The sequence below is a fragment of the Acinonyx jubatus genome, chromosome A3 (genome assembly GCF_027475565.1).
Source record: "Acinonyx jubatus isolate Ajub_Pintada_27869175 chromosome A3, VMU_Ajub_asm_v1.0, whole genome shotgun sequence".
NCBI lineage: Eukaryota > Metazoa > Chordata > Mammalia > Carnivora > Felidae > Acinonyx > Acinonyx jubatus.
This window is the reverse complement of record NC_069388.1, coordinates 46750084-46762073: the sequence shown is the minus strand read 5'-3', so window position 1 is coordinate 46762073 and position 11990 is coordinate 46750084. Positions and strand designations below refer to the sequence as shown.

General features: G+C 39.3%; 1 pseudogene; it reads right to left on the bottom strand.

The window, feature by feature from the left end:
- Positions 1–2065: 2065 nt before the first annotated feature.
- Positions 2066–5110, bottom strand: LOC128311166 (cytochrome c oxidase subunit 1-like; annotated as a pseudogene).
- Positions 5111–11990: the final 6880 nt, after the last annotated feature.

Sequence of the window (11990 nt, the reverse complement as noted above, 5' to 3'; positions counted from 1 at the left end):
AAGTATTAAGTAGTGGAACTTCTAAGGGGTTTAGGGGAATAATGCCTGTTGGTGGTCAGCATCCTCCTAGTTCGGGGGTTGGGGCTAGGCTTGAGTGGTAAAAGGCCCAGAAGAAGCCTGCAAAAAAGAATACTTCTGAGACGATAAAGAGGATTATTCCATATCGGAGGCCTTTTTGAACGATGGGCGTATGATGGCCTTGAAATGTGCTTTCTCGAACGATGTCTCGTCATCATTGATATATTGTTAATAGATTAGTAGTTATTCCAAGGGTTAATAGTAGTGTTGAGTTATAGTGAAATCATATAGCTAGGCCTGAGGTTATAAGGAGGGCTGAAAGGGCCCCTGTAAGCGGTCATGGGCTGGGGTTAACTATGTGGTATGCATGGGTTTGGTGGGTCATTAGGTGTTATCATGTAAATATAGGCTTACTAGTAGGGTGAAGACATAGGCTTGGATTAGGGCTACAGCAAACTCAAGGATTGTTAGTAGAATAAGAATAATGAAAGTAATTAAAGCAGCAGGGACAGTAATGTTTGTTAAGGCTAGAGTGGCCCCTCCAATTAGGTGTATTAGTAAGTGACCTGCAGTAATGTTAGCTGTAAGTCGTACGGCTAAGGCTATAGGTTGAATAAAGAGACTAATAGTTTCGATAACTACAAGCATAGGAATTAGGGGAATGGGTGTTCCTTGTGGTAAGAAGTGAGCTAGGGATGCTTTAGTTTTATGGCGAAACCCGGTAATTACAGTACCGGCTCATAGTGGGATAGCTATTCCTAGGTTTATTGATAATTGGGTGGTTGGAGTAAATGAGTGGGGTAATAGGCCTAGTAGGTTTGTTGATCCAATAAATAGGATAAGGGACATCAGTATTAGAGCTCAGGTCTGTCCTTTGTAGTTATGAATGGCCAATATTTGCTTTGATGTTAGTTGTACTAGTCATTGTTGCAGTGAGATTAGGCGGTTATTAATCAGTCGGTTGGGCGATGGAAATAGAATACTTGGGAATATAATGATTAATATAACAATAGGCAGTCCTATTATTGTTGGGGTAATGAAAGAGGCGAATAGATTTTCGTTCATTTTTTTTCTCAGGGATTAGGTTGTTCTAGTGTGATTATGGATTTAGGTTCTGGATTTGACGGATACAGGTGTTTTGAGATTTTTAGTTGGAATACGATAAATAGTGTTATAATTATTGATATAATAGTAATAAATCAGGTTGATGTATCTAGTTGTGGCATACCATTAAGGGGAGGTCTAAACTCCCAGTCTTTAACTTAAAAGGTTAATGCTTGTTTAGCTTCTCAATGAATTTATAGTATAGATGCAGATCATTTTTCAAAATATATCAGCGGGACTAGTTCGAGGACAATGGGTATGAAGCTGTGGTTTGAGCCACAGATTTCTGAGCACTGACCGTAATATAATCCAGGTCGTGTACTCATTAGGGTCGTTTGGTTTAGTCGACCTGGAATAGCGTCAGTTTTTAGACCTAGAGATGGTACAGCTCATGAGTGTAGTACGTCTTCTGATGAAATTAGTATGCGAATGGTTATTTCTATTGGTAAAACTACTCGGTTGTCGACTTCTAGTAGCCGCAGTTCTCCTGGTTTTAGTTCTTGGGTAGGGACTATGTAAGAGTCAAAATTCAAGTCTTCATAGTCGGTATACTCGTAACTTCAATATCATTGATGCCCTATAGTTTTTACTGTGAGGGAGGGGTTATTAATTTCGTCTATTATATAAAGGATTCGTAGGGAGGGCAGGGCGATGAGAATCAGGATGATAGCAGGCAGGATAGTTCAGACGGTTTCTACTTCTTGAGCATCCATTGTGCTTGTATGCGTAAGCTTGGTTGTTAATATTAATGAAATAATATAAAGGACTAATGAGCTAATTAGGAATACAATTATCAATGTATGGTCATGGAAGTGTAGAAGTTCTTCTATAATAGGGGATGTGGCGTCTTGAAAGCCTAGCTGGAAAGGGTATGCCATGGAAGTATATAGATTCAAGTCTATAATTTAACTTTGACAAAGTTATGTAATTATTTTACTAATACTTCTTAATTGAGAAAGACATAATGGTTATGGCATTGGCTTGAAACCAGTTAAAGAGGGTTCGATTCCTTCCTTTCTTATTTTAGTAATACATAAGTTGGCTCTTCAAATGTGTGATACGGAGGGGGACATCCATGTAATCACTCAAGATTAGTTGTGGTTAATTCTACTATGGCCACTTCTCGCTTGGATGCAAAGGCTTCTCATACCATGAAAACTATAAGTATGACTGCTGTTAATGAAATGAAAGAGCCTATTGAGGAAATTGTGTTTCAAGTTGTATATGCATCTGGGTAATCAGAATAACGTCGTGGCATTCCAGATAGGCCTAGGAAGTGTTGAGGGAAGAATGTTATGTTGACTCCTACAAATATAATCGTGAAGTGAATTTTTGCCCAAGTATTATCAAGAGTGTATCCTGAGAATAAGGGGAATCAATGGACGAAGCCTCCTATGATAGCGAATACTGCTCCTATTGATAAGACATAGTGGAAATGGGCTACTACGTAATATGTATCATGGAGAACAATATCTAGTGAAGAGTTAGCCAGTACAATTCCTGTTAGGCCTCCTACGGTGAACAGGAAAATAAAACCTAAAGCCCATAGTATGGCGGGAGATCATTTAATATTACCTCCATGGAGAGTGGCTAGTCAACTAAATACTTTTACCCCAGTAGGGATGGCGATAATTATGGTAGCTGATGTAAAGTATGCTCGTGTGTCTACGTCCATTCCAACAGTAAACATGTGATGGGCTCATACGATAAAGCCCAGGAAGCCAATTGATATTATGGCTCAAACTATTCCCATGTAACCAAATGGTTCTTTTTTGCCTGAATAATAGGTAACAATGTGCGAGATTATTCCAAAACCGGGTAGAATTAAAATGTAGACCTCTGGGTGGCCAAAAAATCAGAATAGATGTTGGTATAAGATAGGATCTCCTCCTCCAGCAGGATCGAAGAATGTGGTATTTAAATTTCGATCTGTTAATAACATGGTGATTCCTGCTGCTAAAACTGGGAGTGATAGAAGTAACAGGACTGCAGTGATTAGAACTGATCACACAAACAAAGGTGTTTGGTATTGAGATATGGCAGGGGGTTTTATATTAATGATAGTTGTAATAAAATTAATAGCACCTAAAATTGAAGAAACGCCTGCTAGGTGAAGTGAGAAGATAGTCAGGTCTACGGATGCTCCTGCATGAGCCAGATTGCCAGCTAGGGGTGGATACACTGTTCATCCAGTCCCTGCCCCAGCCTCCACTATAGATGAAGCGAGTAGAAGTAAGAAAGAGGGAGGAAGGAGCCAGAAGCTTATATTATTCATTCGGGGGAATGCTATGTCAGGAGCTCCAATCATTAATGGGACCAATCAGTTACCGAATCCTCCAATTATAATAGGCATAACTATGAAGAAAATCATTACAAAAGCATGGGCTGTAACGATTACATTGTAAATTTGATCATCTCCTAGTAGTGTGCCAGGTTGACCTAGTTCGGCCCGGATTAGAAGACTAAGAGCAGTCCCTACTATACCAGCTCAAGCACCAAACAGGAGGTAAAGAGTACCGATATCTTTATGATTAGTTGAAAATAATCAGCGGATTATGAACATAGGTAAAATGGCTGAGTAAGCATTAGACTGTAAATCTAAGCACAGAGGTTTAAGCCCTCTTTTTACCAAGTCCTGCGGTGAACGTCATGTTGAATTGCAAATTCAAAGAAGCAGCCTGACGCTGCCGGGGCTTCTCCCGCCTTTTTTTTTAGACGGCGGGAGAAGTGGATTGAAGCCAGTTGATTAGGGTATTTAGCTGTTAACTAAAATTTCGTGGGGTTGGAGCCCACCAATCTAGTGAGGACTTAGCTTAATTAAAGTGTTTGATTTGCAGTCAATTGATGTGAGATAGGTTCTTGCAGTCCTTAAGGCAGTTTGGTATGCAGAAGTTAAGTCTGTGGGGCTTACTTAGAGCTTTGAAGGCTCTTGGTCTAATTTAACCTAAACTTCTAATCCAGGATGGATAGTATTGGTGTGAGTGGGAGTATTATAGTTGATATTACAATTAGAGGGGGTAAGAAGGTTATTTTTTTTGTGCATTCGAATCGTCATTTTATCTTTATGCTATTGTTTGAGGGAAATATGGTTAGTGCAGTGGAATATGTTAATCGTATGTAGAAGTATAGGTTGAGTAGTGCTGTTATGGCTAGTAATGTTGGTATTATGATTATTTCATTTTTAGTTAGTTCTTGGATGATTATTCATTTTGGAGTGAAGCCAGAAAGTGGGGGGAGACCACCTAGGGATATTATTAATACTAAAATGAGTGAGGTGATTAGGGGAGTTTTGTTTCATGTTTGTGACAGGGACAGTGTTGTTGTGGTGGAGTTGTATATAAATAGTATAAAGGTGGTTAGTGTTATGATAATGTAGATGGTTAGGTTTAGGATTATTATTGTGGGATTATATATTATAATGGCTGTTATTCAGCCTATATGGGCGATTGAGGAGTACGCTATGATTTTTCGTAGTTGTGTTTGGTTGAGGCCTCCTCAGCCTCCAATCATAACTGATATGATGGATATTGTTAGGAGTAGGCTAGGGTTGATAGTGGATGAGATTTGGTATAGGATAGATAGGGGTGCGATTTTTTGTCATGTTAATAAGATTAGGCCTGATGACATGGAAATTCCTTGTGTGACTTCAGGTACTCAGAAGTGAAAGGGGGCTAGTCCTAGTTTTATTGCTAGGGCAGTTGTTATTATAATTGATGCTATGGGGTTAAGGTCTTTTGATACGGTTCATTGTCCTGAGTGCAGTAGGTTAATGATGATTCCTATTATTAGGATTATGGAGGCGGTTGCTTGTGTTAGGAAATATTTTGTGGCTGCTTCTATGGCTCGTGGGTTGTATTTTTTTATTAGAATAGGAATGATGGCTAGTAGGTTTATTTCAAAGCCAACTCAGACTATAAGCCAGTGGGAGGTTGTTATTACGATAATAGTTCCTGAAATAACGGTTGTTATGATGATAATAAAAATAAAGGGTTTAATTAGTATGGGAAGGGTGTAAACCAACATTTTCGGGGTATGGGCCCGATAGCTTATTTAGCTGACCTTACTTTAGAATGTGGTGTAGTAATGGTAGCACGAAGATTTTTGGATTCTTAGGATTAGGTTCGATTCCTATAATTCTAGAAATAAGGGGATTTAAACCTCTATGTTTTACTCTATCAAAGTAACTCTTTTGTCAGACATATTTCTTATGTTTGAGGTGGGATGCTTGCTGTGATAATAGGCATTGATACGTGTCATATGCATAAAGCTAGGGTAAGAGGGAGAAAATTTTTTCATAAAAGGTGTATTAATTGATCATATCGGAATCGTGGATATGATGCTCGGATTCATAGGAAAGTGGTTGTTAAAAACAGGGTTTTTACTGTAAAGTTGACAATATATAGTTCTGGTATATAAGGATTATGGAATGCTCCGAAAAATAGGATTGTTGTAAGGATATTTATTATGATGATGTTGGCGTATTCTGCTAGAAAGAATAGGGCGAAGGGGCCTGCTGCGTATTCTACATTAAATCCGGAGACTAATTCTGATTCCCCTTCTGTTAGGTCGAATGGGGCTCGGTTAGTTTCTGCTAGTGTTGAGATAAATCATATCATGGCTAGGGGTCATGCAGGGATAATTAGCCATGTGTGTTCTTGGGTGGTAATTAGTGTGGCTAGTGTGAAGGACCCATTTATTAGTAATACTGATAAAAGGATGATGGCTAGTGTGACTTCATATGAGATTGTTTGGGCTACGGCTCGTAAGGCTCCGATTAGAGCATATTTTGAGTTTGAAGCCCATCCTGATCATAGGATAGAGTAAACGGCTAGGCTTGATATGGCTAGTATGAATAGTACTCCTAGGTTCATATTGATGAGTGGATATGGCATGGGTAGTGGGATTCACATAGTTAGTGCTAGTGTGAGGGCTAGAATTGGTGCTATAATAAATATGAATATGGAGGATGTGAGAGGTCGGAGAGGTTCTTTGGTAAAGAGTTTTACGGCGTCTGCAATAGGTTGGAGTAGGCCATATGGTCCTACGACATTTGGTCCTTTACGAAGTTGTATGTAGCCTAGTACTTTTCGTTCAACTAGGGTTAGGAAAGCCACGGCGAGGAGAATAGGGATAATTAGTGAGAGGATATTAATTATAAACATGTTGTTAAGGAGAGGAATTGAACCTCTGATAATAAAAGCTTAAGTTTTATGCAGTTACCGGGCTCTGCCACCTTAACAAACCCGAGTTCTTGGGTAGTGTAGTTGGATAAACTGTTTAGATTAAGATTATATCATCTATTAGGTTAAAGGCGCTTTGATGAAGTGGGCCTTATTTCTCTTGTCCTTTCGTACTGGGAGAAATTATTTAATAGATAGAAACCGACCTGGATTGCTCCGGTCTGAACTCAGATCACGTAGGACTTTAATCGTTGAACAAACGAACCTTTGATAGCTGCTGCACCATCGGGATGTCCTGATCCAACATCGAGGTCGTAAACCCTATTGTCGATATGGACTCTAAAATAGGATTGCGCTGTTATCCCTAGGGTAACTTGTTCCGTTGATCAAGTTTTTGGATCAATTAGTGATGTAATACTTTTGACTGGTTAGTCTTGATTTAAATCACTCGGAGGTTGTTCTGTTCTCCGAGGTCACCCCAACCTAAATTGTTGGCCCATATAGAGGTTTGTTATTCCTGTCGGTTGAAATTAATGGGTCTCTTTGGGTCAATTAATTAAAGCTCCATAGGGTCTTCTCGTCTTATTATTATATTCCCGCCTCTTCACGGGAAGGTCAATTTCACGGATTGGAAGTAAGAGACAGTAAAGCCCTCGTGTGGCCGTTCATACAAGTCCCTATTTAGGGAACAAATGATTATGCTACCTTTGCACGGTCAGAATACCGCGGCCGTTTAACTAGTGTCACTGGGCAGGCAGTGCCTCTAATACTGGAAATGCTAGAGGTGATGTTTTTGGTAAACAGGCGGGGCTTGTGTTTGCCGAGTTCCTTTTACTTCTTTTAATCTTTCCCTAAATTTGCATGCCTGTGTTGGATTAACAATTAGTTTGATATTTATTTATGGTTAGGTTATATATATCTTGTTGTTAACTATCAGTGGTTATCCGTTCTGATATAAACTTATGCAGGGAGAAATGTTTCTTGTTACTCATATTAGCATTATTGCTTCTATTATTAAATAGATTAGCCCAGTTTTAAATTAGGAGTTGGTTGCATATTTTTGACATTAAGATGTTTTGATTGTTGAGCTTGAACGCTTTCTTAATTGATGGCTGCTTTTAGGCCAACTATGGTTCTTGTTTATGCTTACTCTCTAATAAAGGCTGTATCCTAATTCTAAAAAGCTGTACCTTTTTAGACTATATTTTAAACTTACATTGGAATTATGGGTTTTTGAGGTAAGTTTAAAGTTGAACTAAGATTCTATTCTGGGCAACCAGCTATCACCAGGCTCGTTAGGCTTTTCACCTCTACCCATAAATCTTCTCACTATTTTGCAACATAGACGAGTTCATCCTGTAATAGATTGTTCATGGGTAGCTCGTCTGGTTTCGGGGGGCCTAGCTGAAGTTCTCTTTGTTAGGTTGTTCTAGCTAACTCATTATGCAAAAGGTACAAGGGGTAATCTTTGCTGTGTGGTGCTTTTAATTTTATCTTTCATCTTTCCCTTGCGGTACTCTCTCTATAGCGCCAAGTTAAATTTCTATCTCCTATACTTTTTTAAGTGACTGAATGTTTTGTTTTATTTTTTAGTGTTAGTTGGGTTTGTGGGTGTTTGGGCTAGCTTTGGCTCAAGATGGTCAGTTTAATATGAAATCTTCTGGGTGTAAGCCAGATGCTTTATTTAAGCTACATCTTGTTATCCAAGCACACTTTCCAGTATGCTTACCTTGTTACGACTTGTCTCCTCTTGTGGGTATAGTGGTTTAAATAGGTTTTTTTTGGATATTGTCACTTGAGGAGGGTGACGGGCGGTGTGTGCGTGCTTCATGGCCCGATTCAATTGAGCTCTCTATTCTCAAATTTACTACTAAATCCTCCTTTAATACTTAGTTTCATAAGTATTTTCGTAGGTGTTCTAGTTTTAGAAAATGTAGCCCATTACTTCCCATCTCATGGGCTACACCTTGACCTAACTTTTTTGTGTTAAGATACTTGTGCTTACTTTTCTTCCTTTTTAGGGTTTGCTGAAGATGGCGGTATATAGGCTGAATTGGCAAGAGATGGTGAGGTGTATCGGGGTTTATCGATTATAGAACAGGCTCCTCTAGAGGGATGTAAAGCACCGCCAAGTCCTTTGAGTTTTAAGCTGTTGCTAGTAGTTCTCTGGCGGATAGTTTTGTTTGAGTTAACTATCTAGGTTTAGGGCTAAGCATAGTGGGGTATCTAATCCCAGTTTGGGTCTTAGCTATCGTGCAGTTGGAGGTATTAAAGTTACTTTCGTGCTGTATTTTCATGTTAACTATAGCTTTTTACGGCCTAGTTAAGGTTTAACTTTAGTAATTTTTTTCTCTATAACACGCTTTACGCCGTGGGTCTATTAGTTTGGGTTAATCGTATGACCGCGGTGGCTGGCACGAAATTTACCAACCCTTGTTTAATATAGCTTAGTCGAACTTTCATTCATAGCTTAATTTTTATCACTGCTGTGTCCCGTGGGGGTGTGGCCGAGCAAGGTGTTATGAGCTACTGTGGTTGTGTGCTTGATACCAGCTCCTTTAGGTCACTAGGTGACTTGAAGGGCATTTTCACCGGGATGCGGAAGCTTGCATGTGTAATCTTATTAATAACTAATGGAAAGGCTAGGACCAAACCTTTGTGTTTATGGAGTTTGATGACTCATCTAGGCATTTTCAGTGCCTTGCTTTATGTATTTAAGCTACATTAACTGAGACGCAGGGTTGATTTGGATGTGTAAGATGTTGTTCGATAGGGACGAATCAGAGGCCGGTTGGCGTATCTATAGATAACTGCGAACAGAGTTATGATTTGGTACTAATGATTAGCGATGATAGGGGATTGGTAAAGCTTATAAGCGTTTTCTTAGGCCTTATGTTTAGGTACGGTCTAGTCTTGTTTTTGGGGTTTGGCAGGACATAAATAGACACGTATTATTATAAATAAGGTTAACGGGGGGTAAGGGGGGTTTGATTAAGCTAGTTGTTTACTAAATCATAAGTGTTTGCATGTGTATACGTGTATACGTGTATACGTGTGTACGTGTACGTGTACGTGTACGTGTACGTGTACGTGTACGTGTACGTGTACGCGTACGTGTACGTGTACGTGTACGTATGCGTGTACGTGTACGTGTACGCGTACGTGTACGTGTACGTGTACGTGTACGTGTACGTGTACGTGTACGTGTACGTGTACGTGTACGTGTACGTGTACGTGTACGTGTACGTGTACGTGTACGTGTACGTGTACGTGTACGTGTACGTGTACGTGTACGTGTACGCGTATACGTGGGTGCGCGCATGCCGTGTCCTGTGAAACATTGGGAATTTAAGTATATGTCCTGTGACCATTGACTGAATAGCACCTTGACTGTTTGTTCGTGTGGAGACCCCGCATAGAGAATAAGCCCAGCTACAATATATTTGACTGAGTCAGGACCTCAGGTGCCCAGGTGGATGTGGGCACCAAGGAGGAATCCTAATCATTTGTGTCCAAATATGAGGCAGCACCCAGTGTTAGGTGATTCCCATCTTCTTAGTGGAAAGTTATTTCAAAAAGACATTTTTGAGGGTCACCTAGGTGGCTCAGTCAGTTAATCATCCAACTCTTGATTCCAGCTCAAGCCATGATCTCATGGTTCATGAGTTCAAGCCCTGTGTCAGGCTCTGTGCTGATGCTGTGGAGCCTGCTTAGGATTCTGTCTCTTTCTCTTTTCCCTCCCCTGCTGGCTCTGTACCTCTCTCAAAATAAATAAAAATAAACTTAAAAAAAAGACATTTTTGAAAACTGCTTAATTTCATGGATGTAGAAAATTTTCACCTATAATACTTCAAATAGGTCTTCTGCTGCATTCTTTCTTTCTTGTTCTGGTATTCCAATTACATATGTTACATCTTTTTATTTGCCTCATAGGTCTTGGATATTCTTTTGTTTTGTTTGTCATTCTTTTATCTCTATGCTTTTCAGTTTGGGGAGTTTCTGGTGACATGTCTTCAAGTTCACTGATTTTTTTTTGCAGCCACATCCAGTCTACTAATAGACACATCAAAAACATTTTTCATTTCTATTACAGTGTTTGTGATTTCTAACATTTTCATTGGACTCCGTCTTAGATTTTTCACCTTTCTGCTTACTTTATCCATCTGTTTGTGTATATTGTTGAGTTTTTCCATTAGAGCCCTTAACATATTAACCATTTTTATTTTAATATCCCTGATTTAATAAGCCCCAAATCTGTGCCATGTCTGAATTTGGTTCTGATGCTTGCTTTGTCTCTTCAGACTGGTTTTTCTTGTCTTTTAGCATACCTTGTAATTTTTTTGTTGGATGTCAGACATGATGTATTATTAGGTGGTTGGAACTAGGTTAAATAAAACTTTAGTGTGGCATTTTATATAAATCTGGCTAGGAAGTAGGCTGTGTTTAATGTTTGATGTAAATGTGGATGTCATTGGTCTCAAATTGCTATAATGTCCTTGTTTTTAATCTCCCTGTTGTCTTTGGGTCTACTTAAGAACTTTTTTTTTTTGACAGGGAGAGAGAGAGGCAGGTTTTTTTTGAGAGGGAGAGAGGTAGGCAGGTTCCTTGCTCAGCACAGAGCCTGACATGGGGTTTGATCCCATGATCCTGGAATCAGGATCTGAGCTGAAATCAAGAGTCAGATGCTCAATCAACTTAACTACCCAGGTCCCTCAAGAACTCCTTCTTAAATAGAGTCCATGTTATGCAGTTCTTCTAGATTAAACCCACTGTTATTGCACTAGAGCCCTGCTGGTATGTCAGGGGAAGAAGACACACTTTGTAATCATGTGATTAGGCTCAGACTTTTAGTGGGTCTGTGGCCCTGGCCTCCACATAATTGTGTCTTAATTTTTTTCTGCCTTAGATGAGACAGGAAGTTTGCCAGGGGCTGGAGTTGGATGATTTCCCTTCTCTCAGATTGGACAATATTTTGGTAAGGTGTTTTCTTCTGTTGAGCTGGCTTTTATTATGGATAAGGTCTTGGTGTCAGGCATAATTTGGAGATGTGGTTTGCTTCCAGACCACTGCAACAAAGTGAATATCACCATAAAGAGAGTCAAATGAATTTTTTTCGTTTCCCGGTGCATACAAAAATTATTTTACACTATATTGTAGTCCATTAAGTGTGCAATAGTTTTATATCTAGAAAAAAACAATGTGCATACATTAATTTAAAAAATACTTCGTAGTGCAGCACCTGGGTTGTTCAGTTGTTAACGCATCCAACATTTGGTTTCAACTCAGGTCATGATCTCATGGTTCATGAGTTCAAGCCTGCTTCAGGCTCCAAGCTGACAGTGTGGATTCTGCTTGGGATTCTCTCTCTCCCTCTCTCTCTGCCCCTCCCTTGCTCATGCTTTCTCTCTATCTCTCTCTCAAAATAAATAAACTTTAAAAAATAAAAAAAAATACTTAGTTGCTAAAAAATGTTAACCATCATCTGAGCTTTGAGTGAGCCATAATCACTGATCAGAGATCATTGTCACAAATACAGCAATAATAAATAAGTATGAAATACTGTAAGAATTAACAAAATGTGACACAGAAACATGAAGTGAGTTGGAAAAATGGTATAGATAGACTTGCTCGAGGTAGGGTTGTTACAAACCTTTAATTTGTAAAAACTGCAGTGTCTGTGAAGCACAA